Source organism: Rana temporaria, chromosome 1 (genome assembly GCF_905171775.1).
Source record: "Rana temporaria chromosome 1, aRanTem1.1, whole genome shotgun sequence".
NCBI lineage: Eukaryota > Metazoa > Chordata > Amphibia > Anura > Ranidae > Rana > Rana temporaria.
In genome coordinates, this window is record NC_053489.1 from 399,587,175 (window position 1) to 399,599,753 (window position 12,579).

Below are 12,579 nucleotides of genomic sequence, written 5' to 3' on the forward strand. Positions count from 1 at the left end.
AGTGCGCATGTGCCGATGATGTCGGCCTAAGTGTATATGGTAAATATTCGCTATCTTAAAACATATACACACTAACTGTGTTACCGAACCTAAAATCTGAATATAGAGTACAATTTCAGCATTTCAGGATCAGAAAAAGTACACCGTAGTACAGTGGTCAGTAGAGTTCCATTTGGGTACCCATTTACTTAATGGTATGCTATGTGTCTGTTTCTTCAGTGCGCATGCGCCGATGACGTCGGCGCAAGCGTATATGGTAAGTAAAGTACCTACAGGTAAGCCTTATTATAGGCTTACCTGTAGGTACAAGTGGTGTAACTAGGTTTACAACCACTTTAAGGAGAAATCTTTAAGGCAATGCCATTATTTCTCAAAGGCACCTTTAAACGTGATGCAGTTTTGCTGCGATTGTTGTGCTGCGAAATCGCTCCATAATCACGAAACGCGCACCACCCAAAAGAAGTTCTGGAATTTTGCATGATTTCGTTTGATTGAGCTGAGATTTGTCAGGTGACAATCACGGAAAAACCACGTTTGGGGTACAATTGACAAATAATGGCATTGCAAACCTGTCGCACATTTTCGCGGTGATTCCGCCCACGATTCCTATCACCTATGTGTGAATGGAGCCTATTATTTCACTTATTTTTCTATTTATAAATGATAAGTCATACACTCATGTCCTGGCAACTGACATGCTTAAAGAATGCTCAAAGTGTTTTGTACTATGTCACATATCATCAGTTGTCTCTAAATTTAATTATATAATACATCAGGATCACTGAGTACCTTTTTTTACATAGAGATTAAGGCCTCTGTACACTTTACGCAACACAAAACCTGACATCATTGGCATGTTGAAGCACGCTAGCTTAGCACAGTGTTTCTAATTCGAACTCCTTATCTCTTCCTGATGAAGCACAGTCAGTGACTCTGCAGCAGCTCTCACCTTTCTACCAGCTCCACCTGTTTGTCTAGTATATGATTATTTGGAATGAAAAGGGGTGTGCACTGCTTCTCTAGCAAGTACGGGAATAGAAACCAGCTCATTCACCTGAGAAACACCTGCCAGGATCTATCCGCATACTTCTTACCAGGTAAAATCTGTCTTTTTTTTCCTTTTCTTTTTTTAAGATGCATGCCGATATAAACTAATATTAATGTACTCATCTAGCAGCTAACAAATACTCTGTTAATTGTCTTTTTGTTGTACTTTATATAATTTAATGGAATTATGTTATACGTGCACAATGGGTAAATATGTATTTTCTATGTAAGAGGATCTGAAAAGATATACACTCTAACTGTGTTACCACAGTTAACACAGTTACCATCTCCTAAACCTGCACGGTTTAGGAGATATTTACCATTTACTCTTGCGCCAACGTCATTGACGCATTCGCACTGAAGTAAGGGCACGATCGTGCTGTTTCTAAAAGGCCATGCCGTGACTGGTGGCTTCCGCACGCATGCTTAGGACTGACGTCATGGAACTCCAGCCAGTCACAGAGCCAGAGTCCATGGCCCTGGAAGGAAGAGGGGTGAAGATGGATGCTGCAGTGGGGACATCGTGGGCTTTGTTTGCAGTAGCCCACGATGCATACTAGCCCATTATGCTTTTACTTTGCAGGGGAAATAAGAGGAAGTAAAACCCATCAGGGTTTACTTCCTCTTTAAGACATCACAGAGGATACAGTAATTTACAATTGGCCTGCAAAAGTAAGAACAAATGTACTATACTGTAGATAAAGGGTACAGACAGATAGGGGTTTTATTTCAAGATTTAGAGACTGCAGTGAATACAGTAGTGTAAACTTGAGTAGCAGCAAAACAATTTTAAATAGCAATATTGGGCATACCTCCCAACTTTCCAAAAATTAAGATACCACAGATGACACAGCAGTGTAAAACTGGCCAGTTTTATTCAGGGATAATAGGCCTAACCAGTATATGCCTAAATCTTAGTTTATAGTGAATGTGAGTGATATAATGTGAAGTGGTTTAGGTTCTTGTACTTTCTTTCCTTTCAAATGAATATTAGCAACAACTGCCTGATGTGCCCCAATCACCTCAAGATAAAAGTTACAGTCTAAAAATAGGAGAAAATACCCAATTTCTTGAAACAAATAGCTATGGTGCTAACAGTCAATCAGTTATTGTGGACAAATATTGGACCCTGAAAAGATTTATTGGTGTACAAATCTGTGCACACAGCTAGGACACCTAAAAAAATCTACCTCAGGGCTTGTATACATCAACCCATGTTTGGCCATTCTAAGCCACCTGAACAAAGCACACAGACCAGGAAATTAAATATTGGTAGTTAGTTGCTATGGTTGTGAACAGCTGCATTAATTTGCTGTTTCTGTGTGAACCAAGGACAGGTTGGGTTTGCCTCAAACCTATGCTCAACATAAACCTGAAACCCATCCCTAGTGTCTTGTTTGTTATTATAGTGAAGATGAGGGACAGCTAGGGAATTAGGTTGATAATTTTATGCGCCACAGGCAAGAGAACACATGTAGCCCTCTTTGAATTGTGGCCAAGATGTTCAGTGCCTGCAATTAAAATATAACAGAAGGCAAAACTGTTTTGCACAGAGTGGAGAGGGATTAGAACACCTGTCACTTTTTTTATTGCTGTCTGTGCCCTCCTTAGAGAGATTCATCCTCTCTATTTGTTCCATTTACCATTACCATTGAAAGTGAAAGTAAAGAAAAGGCACAAATGTTGGGCTGTCCCCGGTGTACTGTCAAATTAGCCAACTCGTCAGAAACTCCAACCACGTCATTTCCGGTTTCTTTAACCACTTCCTGACGGCCGTACGACTATATATGGAGGCAGGGTGGTTCTACATCTCCTCCGGGCCACTGGGGGGCGCGCGAGCGCCACCGGCGGTGCTCGCGTGCACGCCGCGTCACTGAGATGCCGATGCACGTGCCTGGCGGCCGCGATGTCCGCCAGGCACCCGCGATCAACGGTTACAGAGACAAGGGCGTGGATCTGTGTGTGTCGCTGGCTCTGATAGGCACTTCCACACAGCCAACCAGCTGCCGTTATTCAGGTGGCCGGCGCTCACCATCCGGCAATCTGAATAGTCGGCGGCAGCGGCAACTATAACATAGATTCATGCAATGCATGAATCTATGTTATTGTATCAGTGGCGGTGCGAGAGCCAGAGGGGGCGGCGCTCCGGCGCCCTCTATAGATGCACTGCCACTTATTTTGACAGAACACCAGAAAAGTAATATAGAGGAACTCTTCCAATGAGGACACTAGTTCTGGTGACCTGGGGGTCCCCAAGAGATCCCCTTAATTTCTGGGGATTTTCTCTCACTTCCTGTTTAGCTATGGGACAAAAACCATTAGCACTATTAGAAACCACTGATGTGTTAGTCCACAAAACTTCTAGGCATTTACAGCTGTATATTTTCCAGCAACTGTCACAGCCTTTCCCTAATACTGGTCTCGCTCGACCAGAGACAGTATAATATTTGCATAGTTGGTGATTAAGTATGACTTCTGTTTCCAGCTAGGTTGAATTAAAGGTGAACTTAAGGCAGATATGTAGACAATCAACACGTATGCACTTGCATTTGTAGAAAAAAAAAAAAAAAAAACTTTAGATGTATTTCTAAACCCACTGCAAGTGCATATGTTTATTTTTACAGCAACTTTTTGAATTCCCTTGTTTACCAGCACCCAGATTGGGTGTGGGAGTGGAAGAGGACAGCGCTAATAAGGTTCTACATCATGCACATGTGCTGATAGTGAACATACGGGCAGGAAGAGAGTAGAAAAAAAGAGCACAAGTGGCCTTATCAGTATGTTGCTGCTTTTGACTTTCAAGTCAGCAGACTGGGAATGGTCAAGGGTATTGCTGTACAGTACGGCATTAGATCGCAAAATAGATTTGTATATGGTTTGGTAGGTAAAACGGTTTCTGAATACATATTTCAACTTGATAAGATCATTGTTAAAAGAGTAATTGAGGGGATTTCAAAACCTTTAACACATATCTGTAAACTTGTCATTCCAAACTGGCATATTTCCAAACAAAGTAAAAAAAAAGGAAAAGTCATACTTCTATATAAATTTGGGAACAGACACCATTTCACAAACTATAGGCCTGTATCGTCACTACCACAATTTTCCAAAAAAAAAAAAAAAACTCTTAATAACCGGCTGGACAAATTTATAGAAAAAAAAATTACTACGAATGATCAATATGGATTTAGATCAAATAGAGCAACATCACTGGCATTAATAGATTCAATAGAGGAAATTACAAATTAAAGAAGCCAAGAAACAATATATACTCAAGTATAAGCCGAGTTTTTCAGCCCTTTTTTTAAGGCTGAATATACCCCCCCTCGGCTTATACTCGAGTCAGTGTACCTGAAATTATTGACAGGCTGCGGGCGTTCATTGTTTAAAAGTTGCGGTCTCCTCCTGGTCCCTTCCGTGATAGGCGTTTCTCAGCAGACACAGTTCCGCTTATCATAAACGTTCTTTCATCCTCGGACTCAGTTTCCCAGCAGACACTGTGTTTAGTGTTCCGCCAATCACGGACATCCTTTCATCCTCGGACAAGAGGACGTCCGTGATTGGCGGAACACTGAACACTGTGTCTGCTGGGAAACTGAGTCGGAGGATGAGAGAACGTCCGTGATAGGCGGAACTGTGTCTTCTGAGAAATGCCTGCCATAGAAGGGACCAGGAGGAGACCGCGACTTTTAAACAATGAATGGATGCCTGCAGCCTGTCAATAATTTCAGGTACACTGACTCAGGCACAGTGAGGTTGGCACAGTGAGGCTGGCACAGTGAGGTTGCAATGGGCACAGTGAGGGTAGGGCACAGTGAGGTTGCAATGGGCACAATGAAGCTGCAAATGGGCATTGTTGACCCTCTTTTCCGCTTACAGTAGCTGCTGCATTTCTCACCTTAGGCTTATACTCGAGTCAATACGTTTTCCCATTTTCTTGTGGTAAAATTAGGTACTTCGGCTTATACTCGTGTAACGGAACTCCAAATGGGACAGGGGTTAACGCCGTTTAAGATATTCCATTCCGAACCCAAGACAGCTATCGACACTCCACAGTCAGGCAAACAAACCCCAATAACGAGACACTGCTCTGTTTGAGGTTCAAAACTAATAGAATCTTTAATGAGAAAACCAGGCTCTTATATACAGTCAGTAACCAAAAATTAACTGACTCAACTCCACCCACAACATGACACAATGAGCCCAATACACATCATTTGGGTGACTTTCTGGCACCAGGTCTGACATAATTTACATGAGCCAATTAACTAATTGTTTACCCAGACAAGGTGGCTCTGAGATATGACCTTTACGTGAGCTAATTAACTACAGCTGATAAGTCAGACATCTGACCTCCAGACTGTAAACTCTCAATACACATTTATCATCAATAGAACTTCACACAATACTGTGTCAATTAGCACAACACAATGAAAGGTTCTTAGAAGCCATACTAAGATTTATTTACATCACAGTAGCAGACAAGATTAACAGTCTGTGTTCCCACATTGAATGAGTCACTCTTTCAATTAACCTGCTGAGTTCAGAATCAACAACCTTACAGACATCCTTGAATATATTGTGGATTACAAGCAATACAAGATATGTCCATTATTTCCTGGCTCGTAATTTGTAAGAGCTTCTGGGACCCACGGGCCCTCCCGTTACATGTCTCCCCTTTCGGCAGGAGACTAACACAGGAGGAGACCCCAGACGGGTTGACTCCGAAGTTGGTCCATAGTTTCATTCCTCTAATGCCTGGACAACCCATCAGCATTGCCATTTTGCTCACCAGGTCGGTAGCTGATGGTGAAGTTGTAAGGTTGCAGGGTGAATGATGGAATTCAGTTATGGAACAGTCACTTGCTTTGCTCTCTCAATGGCTCCCAAAACGTGTTGCTGATGCTCTTGCTAGAGATAAGGCTCAACCTGGATGCAAATCCCATTTAACCTTTTGACAATTTCAGCCTGTTTGTGCATTTCAATGTTCAAGCCACGGGACATCTCATAATACATGACGTAGTGTCGTTGCATCTCTGATTTCTCACTGGTCAACTTGTCACATTCCAATTTTAGGCTGTGATATTGTGCCTGATCTAAGGTACATGTCGGGGAAGATAGTCTTACCCGGGTCTCGGCAGCAAGCGGGTTGGTTTCTGCAGCACGGGTCTGGGCACAGGTAGTCACTGGGATGGCTTCAGCTGGGCACATCAGGGCGTAAGCAGAATTAAGGGGGGCCAAATCATTCCCCAGTAGTACATCCGCTGGCAAATCCTTCATCACCCCCACATTCACGTGTCTCAAACCAACCCCCCAATCCAGGTGAACATGGGCAACGGGTAGCCGGAAGACGGTGCCTCCCGCTACTCTTACGGCTACAGTGTCTCTGGTGTGCTGGCTCTCTGGGATGAGGTTCTTCTGTAGCAGGGTCATGGTGGCCCCAGTATCACGTAGGTCATTGGCCACCTTTCTATTGACCCAGACAGTCTGTCTGTGTTGCTGCCTGTTGTCCTGGTTAGCTGCTTGTATTGGATCTGCCTCGTGCAGGACGCCCAAATGTTCTTCCTCCTCAACGCAGTGGGCCGCAGGCATGGATGTGTGAGGGTTTCCCCTTACTGGCTGTCTCCATGACTGGCACTGCCTGGGTGGGTTCAACGGACAGTCTAGCTTTTTGTGCCCTAGCTGTTTACACCCAAAACACTTGATGGGTTGTGGGTAGCCCTGAGAGTTGAACCTAGGCTGCTGAGGATAAGTGTCCACTGAAAGTGGTGCTGTAGGGCTGTACGTCTGGGGTTTGCAGGCAATAGCCTGAGGGGGTGCCGCTGATCGATAATCCACCCAAGCTGTTGTCTTGACCACAGAGTTATCCAGTTTGCGGGAGTCTGTGTATTCGTCCCCCAGGCGTCATGCTTCAGACAAGGAGAATGGTTTTCGGTCCCATACCCACTCTCTGACTTCCAGGGACAGTTTGTCAAAGAAGTGCTCCAGCAGGAACACCTGCAGCACCTCTTCCCTGGATTCTGCTTGGCATCCATCGACCCAGTGGGATGCAGTGCACTGTAGGCGGCATGCCCACTCGGTATATGGGTCTCCAGTCTGCCTGCTCGTCTCTCGGGAACCGCCTCTGGTATGCCTCTGGTGTGACGGCATACCTGGCCAAAAGTGCTTCTTTTACCAGTCCATAGTTCATAATATCCTCGTCTGGGATGGCCCTGAATGCTTCACTGGCCCGGCTGGACAATTTCCCAGGCTAAATGGTAACCAATCCTCTGTGGGCACCCGGTGTAGGCCACATTGCCGTTCAAAATCAGCCAGGTACCCATCAATCTCCCCTTCAGTTTCAATGAAATTCTTAAAAGCAGAAAAATGTATCTTTTTCCTTTCAGTTGGTGCTGCTGTGACTTCTGCTGCTGCAGAACCTCTTCGTCATAGCCAATTTGCGTCCACAGCAGCTATAACTCGGTCTATGATCTCCGGTGGAGGGTTAGGACCATAGTGTGCCACTCTTATTTTTACAGCCCGATCAAAACTTGCCTCCTCGGGTGTCCTGTCTGTTACGCTGAGCATTCCCGTTATGTTGGGTCTTTCAGCTCCATCCATTTCAAATCATTCTGTGATAATGTCCCTCTTCTTACAGGTGTTGGCCACTCTGCCCCGGTTCTCCAGTAAGTCCTTGAGGGAAGAGAGCTTTAGCCGTTCCTACTGTGTCTCCATTGTCCTGTGTCCTCTTGTAGCTGTTCTTCTGGCGGTGGGAATCTTACCACTGCTTGCCAACAATTGTAACGGAACCCCAAATGGGACAGGGGTTAACGCCGTTTAAGATATTCCATTCCGAACCCAAGACAGCTATCGACACTCCACAGTCAGGCAAACAAACCCCAATAACGAGACACAGCTCTGTTTGAGGTTCAAAACGAATTGAATCTTTAATGAGAAAACCAGGCTCTTATATACAGTCAGTAACCAAAAATGAACAATGACTCAACTCCACCCACAACATGACACAAGGAGTCCAATACACATCTTTTGGGTAAACTTTCTGGCACCATGTCTGACATAATTTACATGAGCTAATTAACTAATCATTTACCCAGACACGGTGACTCTGAGATATGACCGTTTAAGATATACATCATTTACATGAGCTAATTAACTACATCTGATAAGTCAGACATCTGATCTCCAGACTGTCTGTAAACTCTCAATACACATTTATCATCAATAGAACTTCACACAATACTGTGTCAATTAGCACAACACAATGAAAGGTTCTTAGAAGCCATACTAAGATTCATTTACATCACAGTAGCAGATGACATTAACACCTAACAGTTTGTGTTCCCACATTGAATGAGTCACTCTTTCAATTAACCTGTTGAGTTCAGAATCAACAACCTGTAAATAGTTCTTACAGACATCCTTGAATATATTGTGGATTACAAGCAATCCAAGATATGTCCATTATTTCCTGGCTCGTACTTTGTAAGAACTTCTGGGTCCCACGGGCCCTCCCGTTACACTCTGGTTGGCTTATACTCGAGTATATACGGTAGTTGGGATATTCATATAAGCATTTGACACAATAGTAAACTAGAATGTTATGGTATTAGGGATAAAGTGTTAGCATGGGTGTCAGTTTTTTCCCCCCAAGGTATAAGAATGAAGGTGTTTGAACTATTATTGTCTGTTTGTCTGTTTATTAATATTGATTTTAATGTACATATATGCATATATGTGTACGATTGTGTAGTTAGATTATTAGTAATTAGTAGGGCTGTGCAAATTAACTTCTAATTAATCGATTAATCTTTAATTTTTTTGATCGATCAAAATCTTTTTGATCAATCAAAATTGTTTTGATTGGTACTCACCTCTCCGCCGGCTTCTGGGCCTTCAGGGAGTTCCGTCGGAGATCCAGTAATGTCATGGACGCCGGCGAGGCTTGCCGTGTCCATCTGAAGGGCTCCTTTGCCTTCATATCTGCATGCCGGCGGGACCTCACTATCTGCTCCACGCAAGGGCTGTTACACTTCCCTCTATCACTTCCCTCTATCAACCTGGGATTCTACAACCATCCACTGGGAGTTGTGATAGTTCCCTTCATGGGACATCTACATGCCGACTGACTGATGTTAACCTTTTCTCATCTGGATTCAGCAGTGGTATTGTTGTACACATTTTTTTACCAGTATCATACTTAGCTACATGTTTTTATGACTGCTTTTGGTACCGTTTGGTATTACTTGCACCATTGTTACAGTTTATGTAGCTACATCGATTTTATCTCCAGTGCAATATTTATTTGGTTGCCTACTTGAAGACTATAAAAGTTTTAATGCTATTCCCATCGAGCGCTGCCTTTGTGTGTTTTTTGTATCCTGCTATCCATTTTTCCAGTGGTTGGTAGCTGCACTGGGAATCAGCCTGCAAGGAGATCAGCTAAAAGTAGTTGGATCTGTATGTGCATTATAATTAATTGAAATTAGTCGATTAATCGATTAAAAAAAAACGATTAATCGAACAGAAAAATGTTGATCAGTAACAGCCCTAGTAATTAGTATATTTTATTTTATTTATTAATTATTGTATGACTTTATAGTGATGGGACATTGAATAGTATATGTTTACTTATGGAGAAGGGGTGGGATTAGATAAGTTTGTACTTCTTCCCACTACTTTTTGGACTTGTAAACTAAAATATTGTTTATAGTTCTTTTTTTGTCTTCTCTTGTAACTAGTTGTTTTGTGATTGTCTATTACTGAATGATTACTTTTATTTTGTATGTTTCTTTTTACATGTTCGAAATAAACTAAAACCTACTAACTCTGTATGAAGTTGCTTATCTGGAGTTAAAGAGGAAGTAAACACTGCAAAAAAAAAAAAAAATTTTTTAAACCATCCCTGCAAAGTAAAGGCATAAAGTGCTAGTTTGCATCGCACCCAGGGTGAGTTCGGGAACACGTACCCACACCCACACGGATGTCATATTGGGATGAGTCTGCGCACTTAGCTGCAAACAAAGCCCGCATCGTCCCCTCTGCAGGCTGCATCCATCTTCGCCGTCTTACTTCCACGTCACTCCCACGCATGTGTGTGGAAGCCACCGGTCACGGCACACGCTCCCGAAGAAACGACACAGGCGGCCGTTCCTTCAGAACGCATGCGCCGATGACATTATTGGCACAGTATACAGTAAATATCTCCAAAACAGCGCACGTTTAGGAAATATTTACAGTACCTGTAGATTTTACGTTTTATTCTAGGCTTACAATATAGGTACAAAGTATTTAGGAGGGTACACAATCTCTTTGATATAAAGTAAACAAACTTTCCATGGGGCTTGTTAATTGTTTAGTAACCCATTTTCAAGATGACTGCTCTACTTTTATTATTTCACAACTTGGCAATTGCACTTGTAGTTTTGCCATGCTTTTTAACAAGTAAATGACTCAGGTATACTGGATATTTTACAATGGATATAAAGGTGAAAGGAAAACCGCGCTGTCAATAATGAATGTAAGTAGCTGCCTGCACAACAGATATACTGTATATAAAGCAAGTGGAAAAGGGAAAGTGCGGCGCTCAAAATATTACTCTCGGCATGCTCAAAAGATAAAAGTGTACATATAACCTCCGTGTTACACTTACAATATGAAAACTATGCAAATGATTAATCAAAGTGATAATATAACGCAATCATTGACTGAACAAAATTGTGTTATTCAAAATTTGGACACGATCTAAAATATTATGTGTAGGTTGAAAATGCACCAAATGAATATAGTGAATAAATAACCAGTATTATATAAATAAATATAATAAATACAAAGTGAAGCACCAAAGATGGAAATAAACCAAAAAAAGGGTAGTGAACAAATGAAATATAAAGTCCAAAATTGATTCACTGTGTATATATATATAAGTGACTCTGTATATAGTTGTCTGTAGGCAATCCACCACCATGAAGATCAAAGGCTTACCAGACAAGATGGACCCAGCAGGGCATATGCTTAAAGGATCGAATGAGCCTGTTGGTGTAACACACCCAGGGAGAGATACGACCAGGTAGTGAGACCAGGCGACGATATTCCACTATATTGACATCAATGGGTATCTACCATAGGTTTAAAAAGCTGTGCTTGCTGTACCTCTCTCCCTGGGTGTGTTACACCAACAAGCTCATTCGATCCTTCAGGCATATGCCCTGCTGGGTCCATCTTGTTCACTAGCACTTTTTTGGTTTATTTCAATCTTTGGTGCTTCACTTTGTATTTATTATATTTATTTATATAATATTGGTTATTTATTCATTTGGTGCATTTCCAACCTACACATATTATTTTGGATCATGTCCAAATTTTGAATAACACAATTCTGTTCAGTCAATGATTGCGTTATATTATCACTTTTAATCATTTGCATAGATTTCATATTATGTGTGCAATTTAATTAATTTATTACGTATAACACGGAGGTTATATGTACACTTATACTGGATATTTTAGAATGATTGATTTAAAAAAATGTACCTTTTAGTGTCACTTGAATCACATTGATTTTAATAATAAAATGTCTGTAGAAAGTACTTAGTAGGGATGTTGAACACTGCAAGTGTGTTTGACTATTTTGGTAATCCAAGATGTTGAGGTGAGAGGACCAGGGGTCAGCTATACCTGTTCTTTAAAATAATTATTCTGTTGCTGGGTGCCTGAAGGATAGAGCTAATGCTCCTGGTAAGGTCTCGTTTACATAGGGCAATTACATCTGTGCCATGTGCATGGCCGTGTTTTCCTAGCATTAGGATGCACAGGGGTTGCGTGGGTCCCTGCGTTGGTAGTGCCATTTATGTTTATTGGGACACAACAGCTGTAAAAACACACCTGCTGCTCCCAATATGACATCTGTGCCAGTGCACGGCCCTGAACACACCCAGGGTGAGTTTGGGGACACGTACCCGCACCCACACGGATGTCATATTGGGATGAGTCCATGCAGCTGCTGTGCCCCAGTGGACATGAATAATGCCGCTGACAGAGGAATGCATACAACAGCTGTGCATCCCCTTGTCAGTAAAACATGGCCCTGCACGGGACATAGATGTAATCGACCAGCATGAATGAGGCCTAAGGCTTTAAATGTCAGGTGAGTCTTTGAGATGCCACATTTAAAACTCCAAGTGCATCTTTATGTAAGGACCTACCTTGTGTTGTAGTCATGCAACTGCGCATCAGATTGGATGCAGCTTCTTTTTTTTTTTTCATATTTAAATCTTTTATTTTATTTTTCTTTTATGGTAAGGTTCACAGAAGGTTAACATATCTTATACAATGGATACATAATCATATAGTTCTTATCACTACACACTTATGATGGGCTAGCAAATAAACAGGTGGGGATTCAGAAATTTAGGAAGAATAAACCAAAAGCAGTACCTCCCCGGTCCTCTTGCTCTATTCCCAAGCCCGCCTGCCTTTTATCAGTAACTTCTTTTCCCGTTTCCTAGTACCACTGTATTGACCTCACACTTCTTC

At 42.1% G+C, this 12,579-nt stretch overlaps 1 protein-coding gene across 1 annotated transcript in view; it reads left to right on the forward strand.

Annotated features, from left to right (window-relative positions):
• Nucleotides 1–915: 915 nt before the first annotated feature.
• The window catches only part of HSH2D (hematopoietic SH2 domain containing), a 33,399-nt gene continuing 21,735 nt past the window's right edge, over nt 916–12,579 (forward strand). The window contains exon 1 of the mRNA XM_040323088.1: nt 916–1,097. The gene's annotated coding sequence lies outside the window, so the exon portion shown is untranslated. The remainder of the gene's footprint in view (nt 1,098–12,579) is intronic.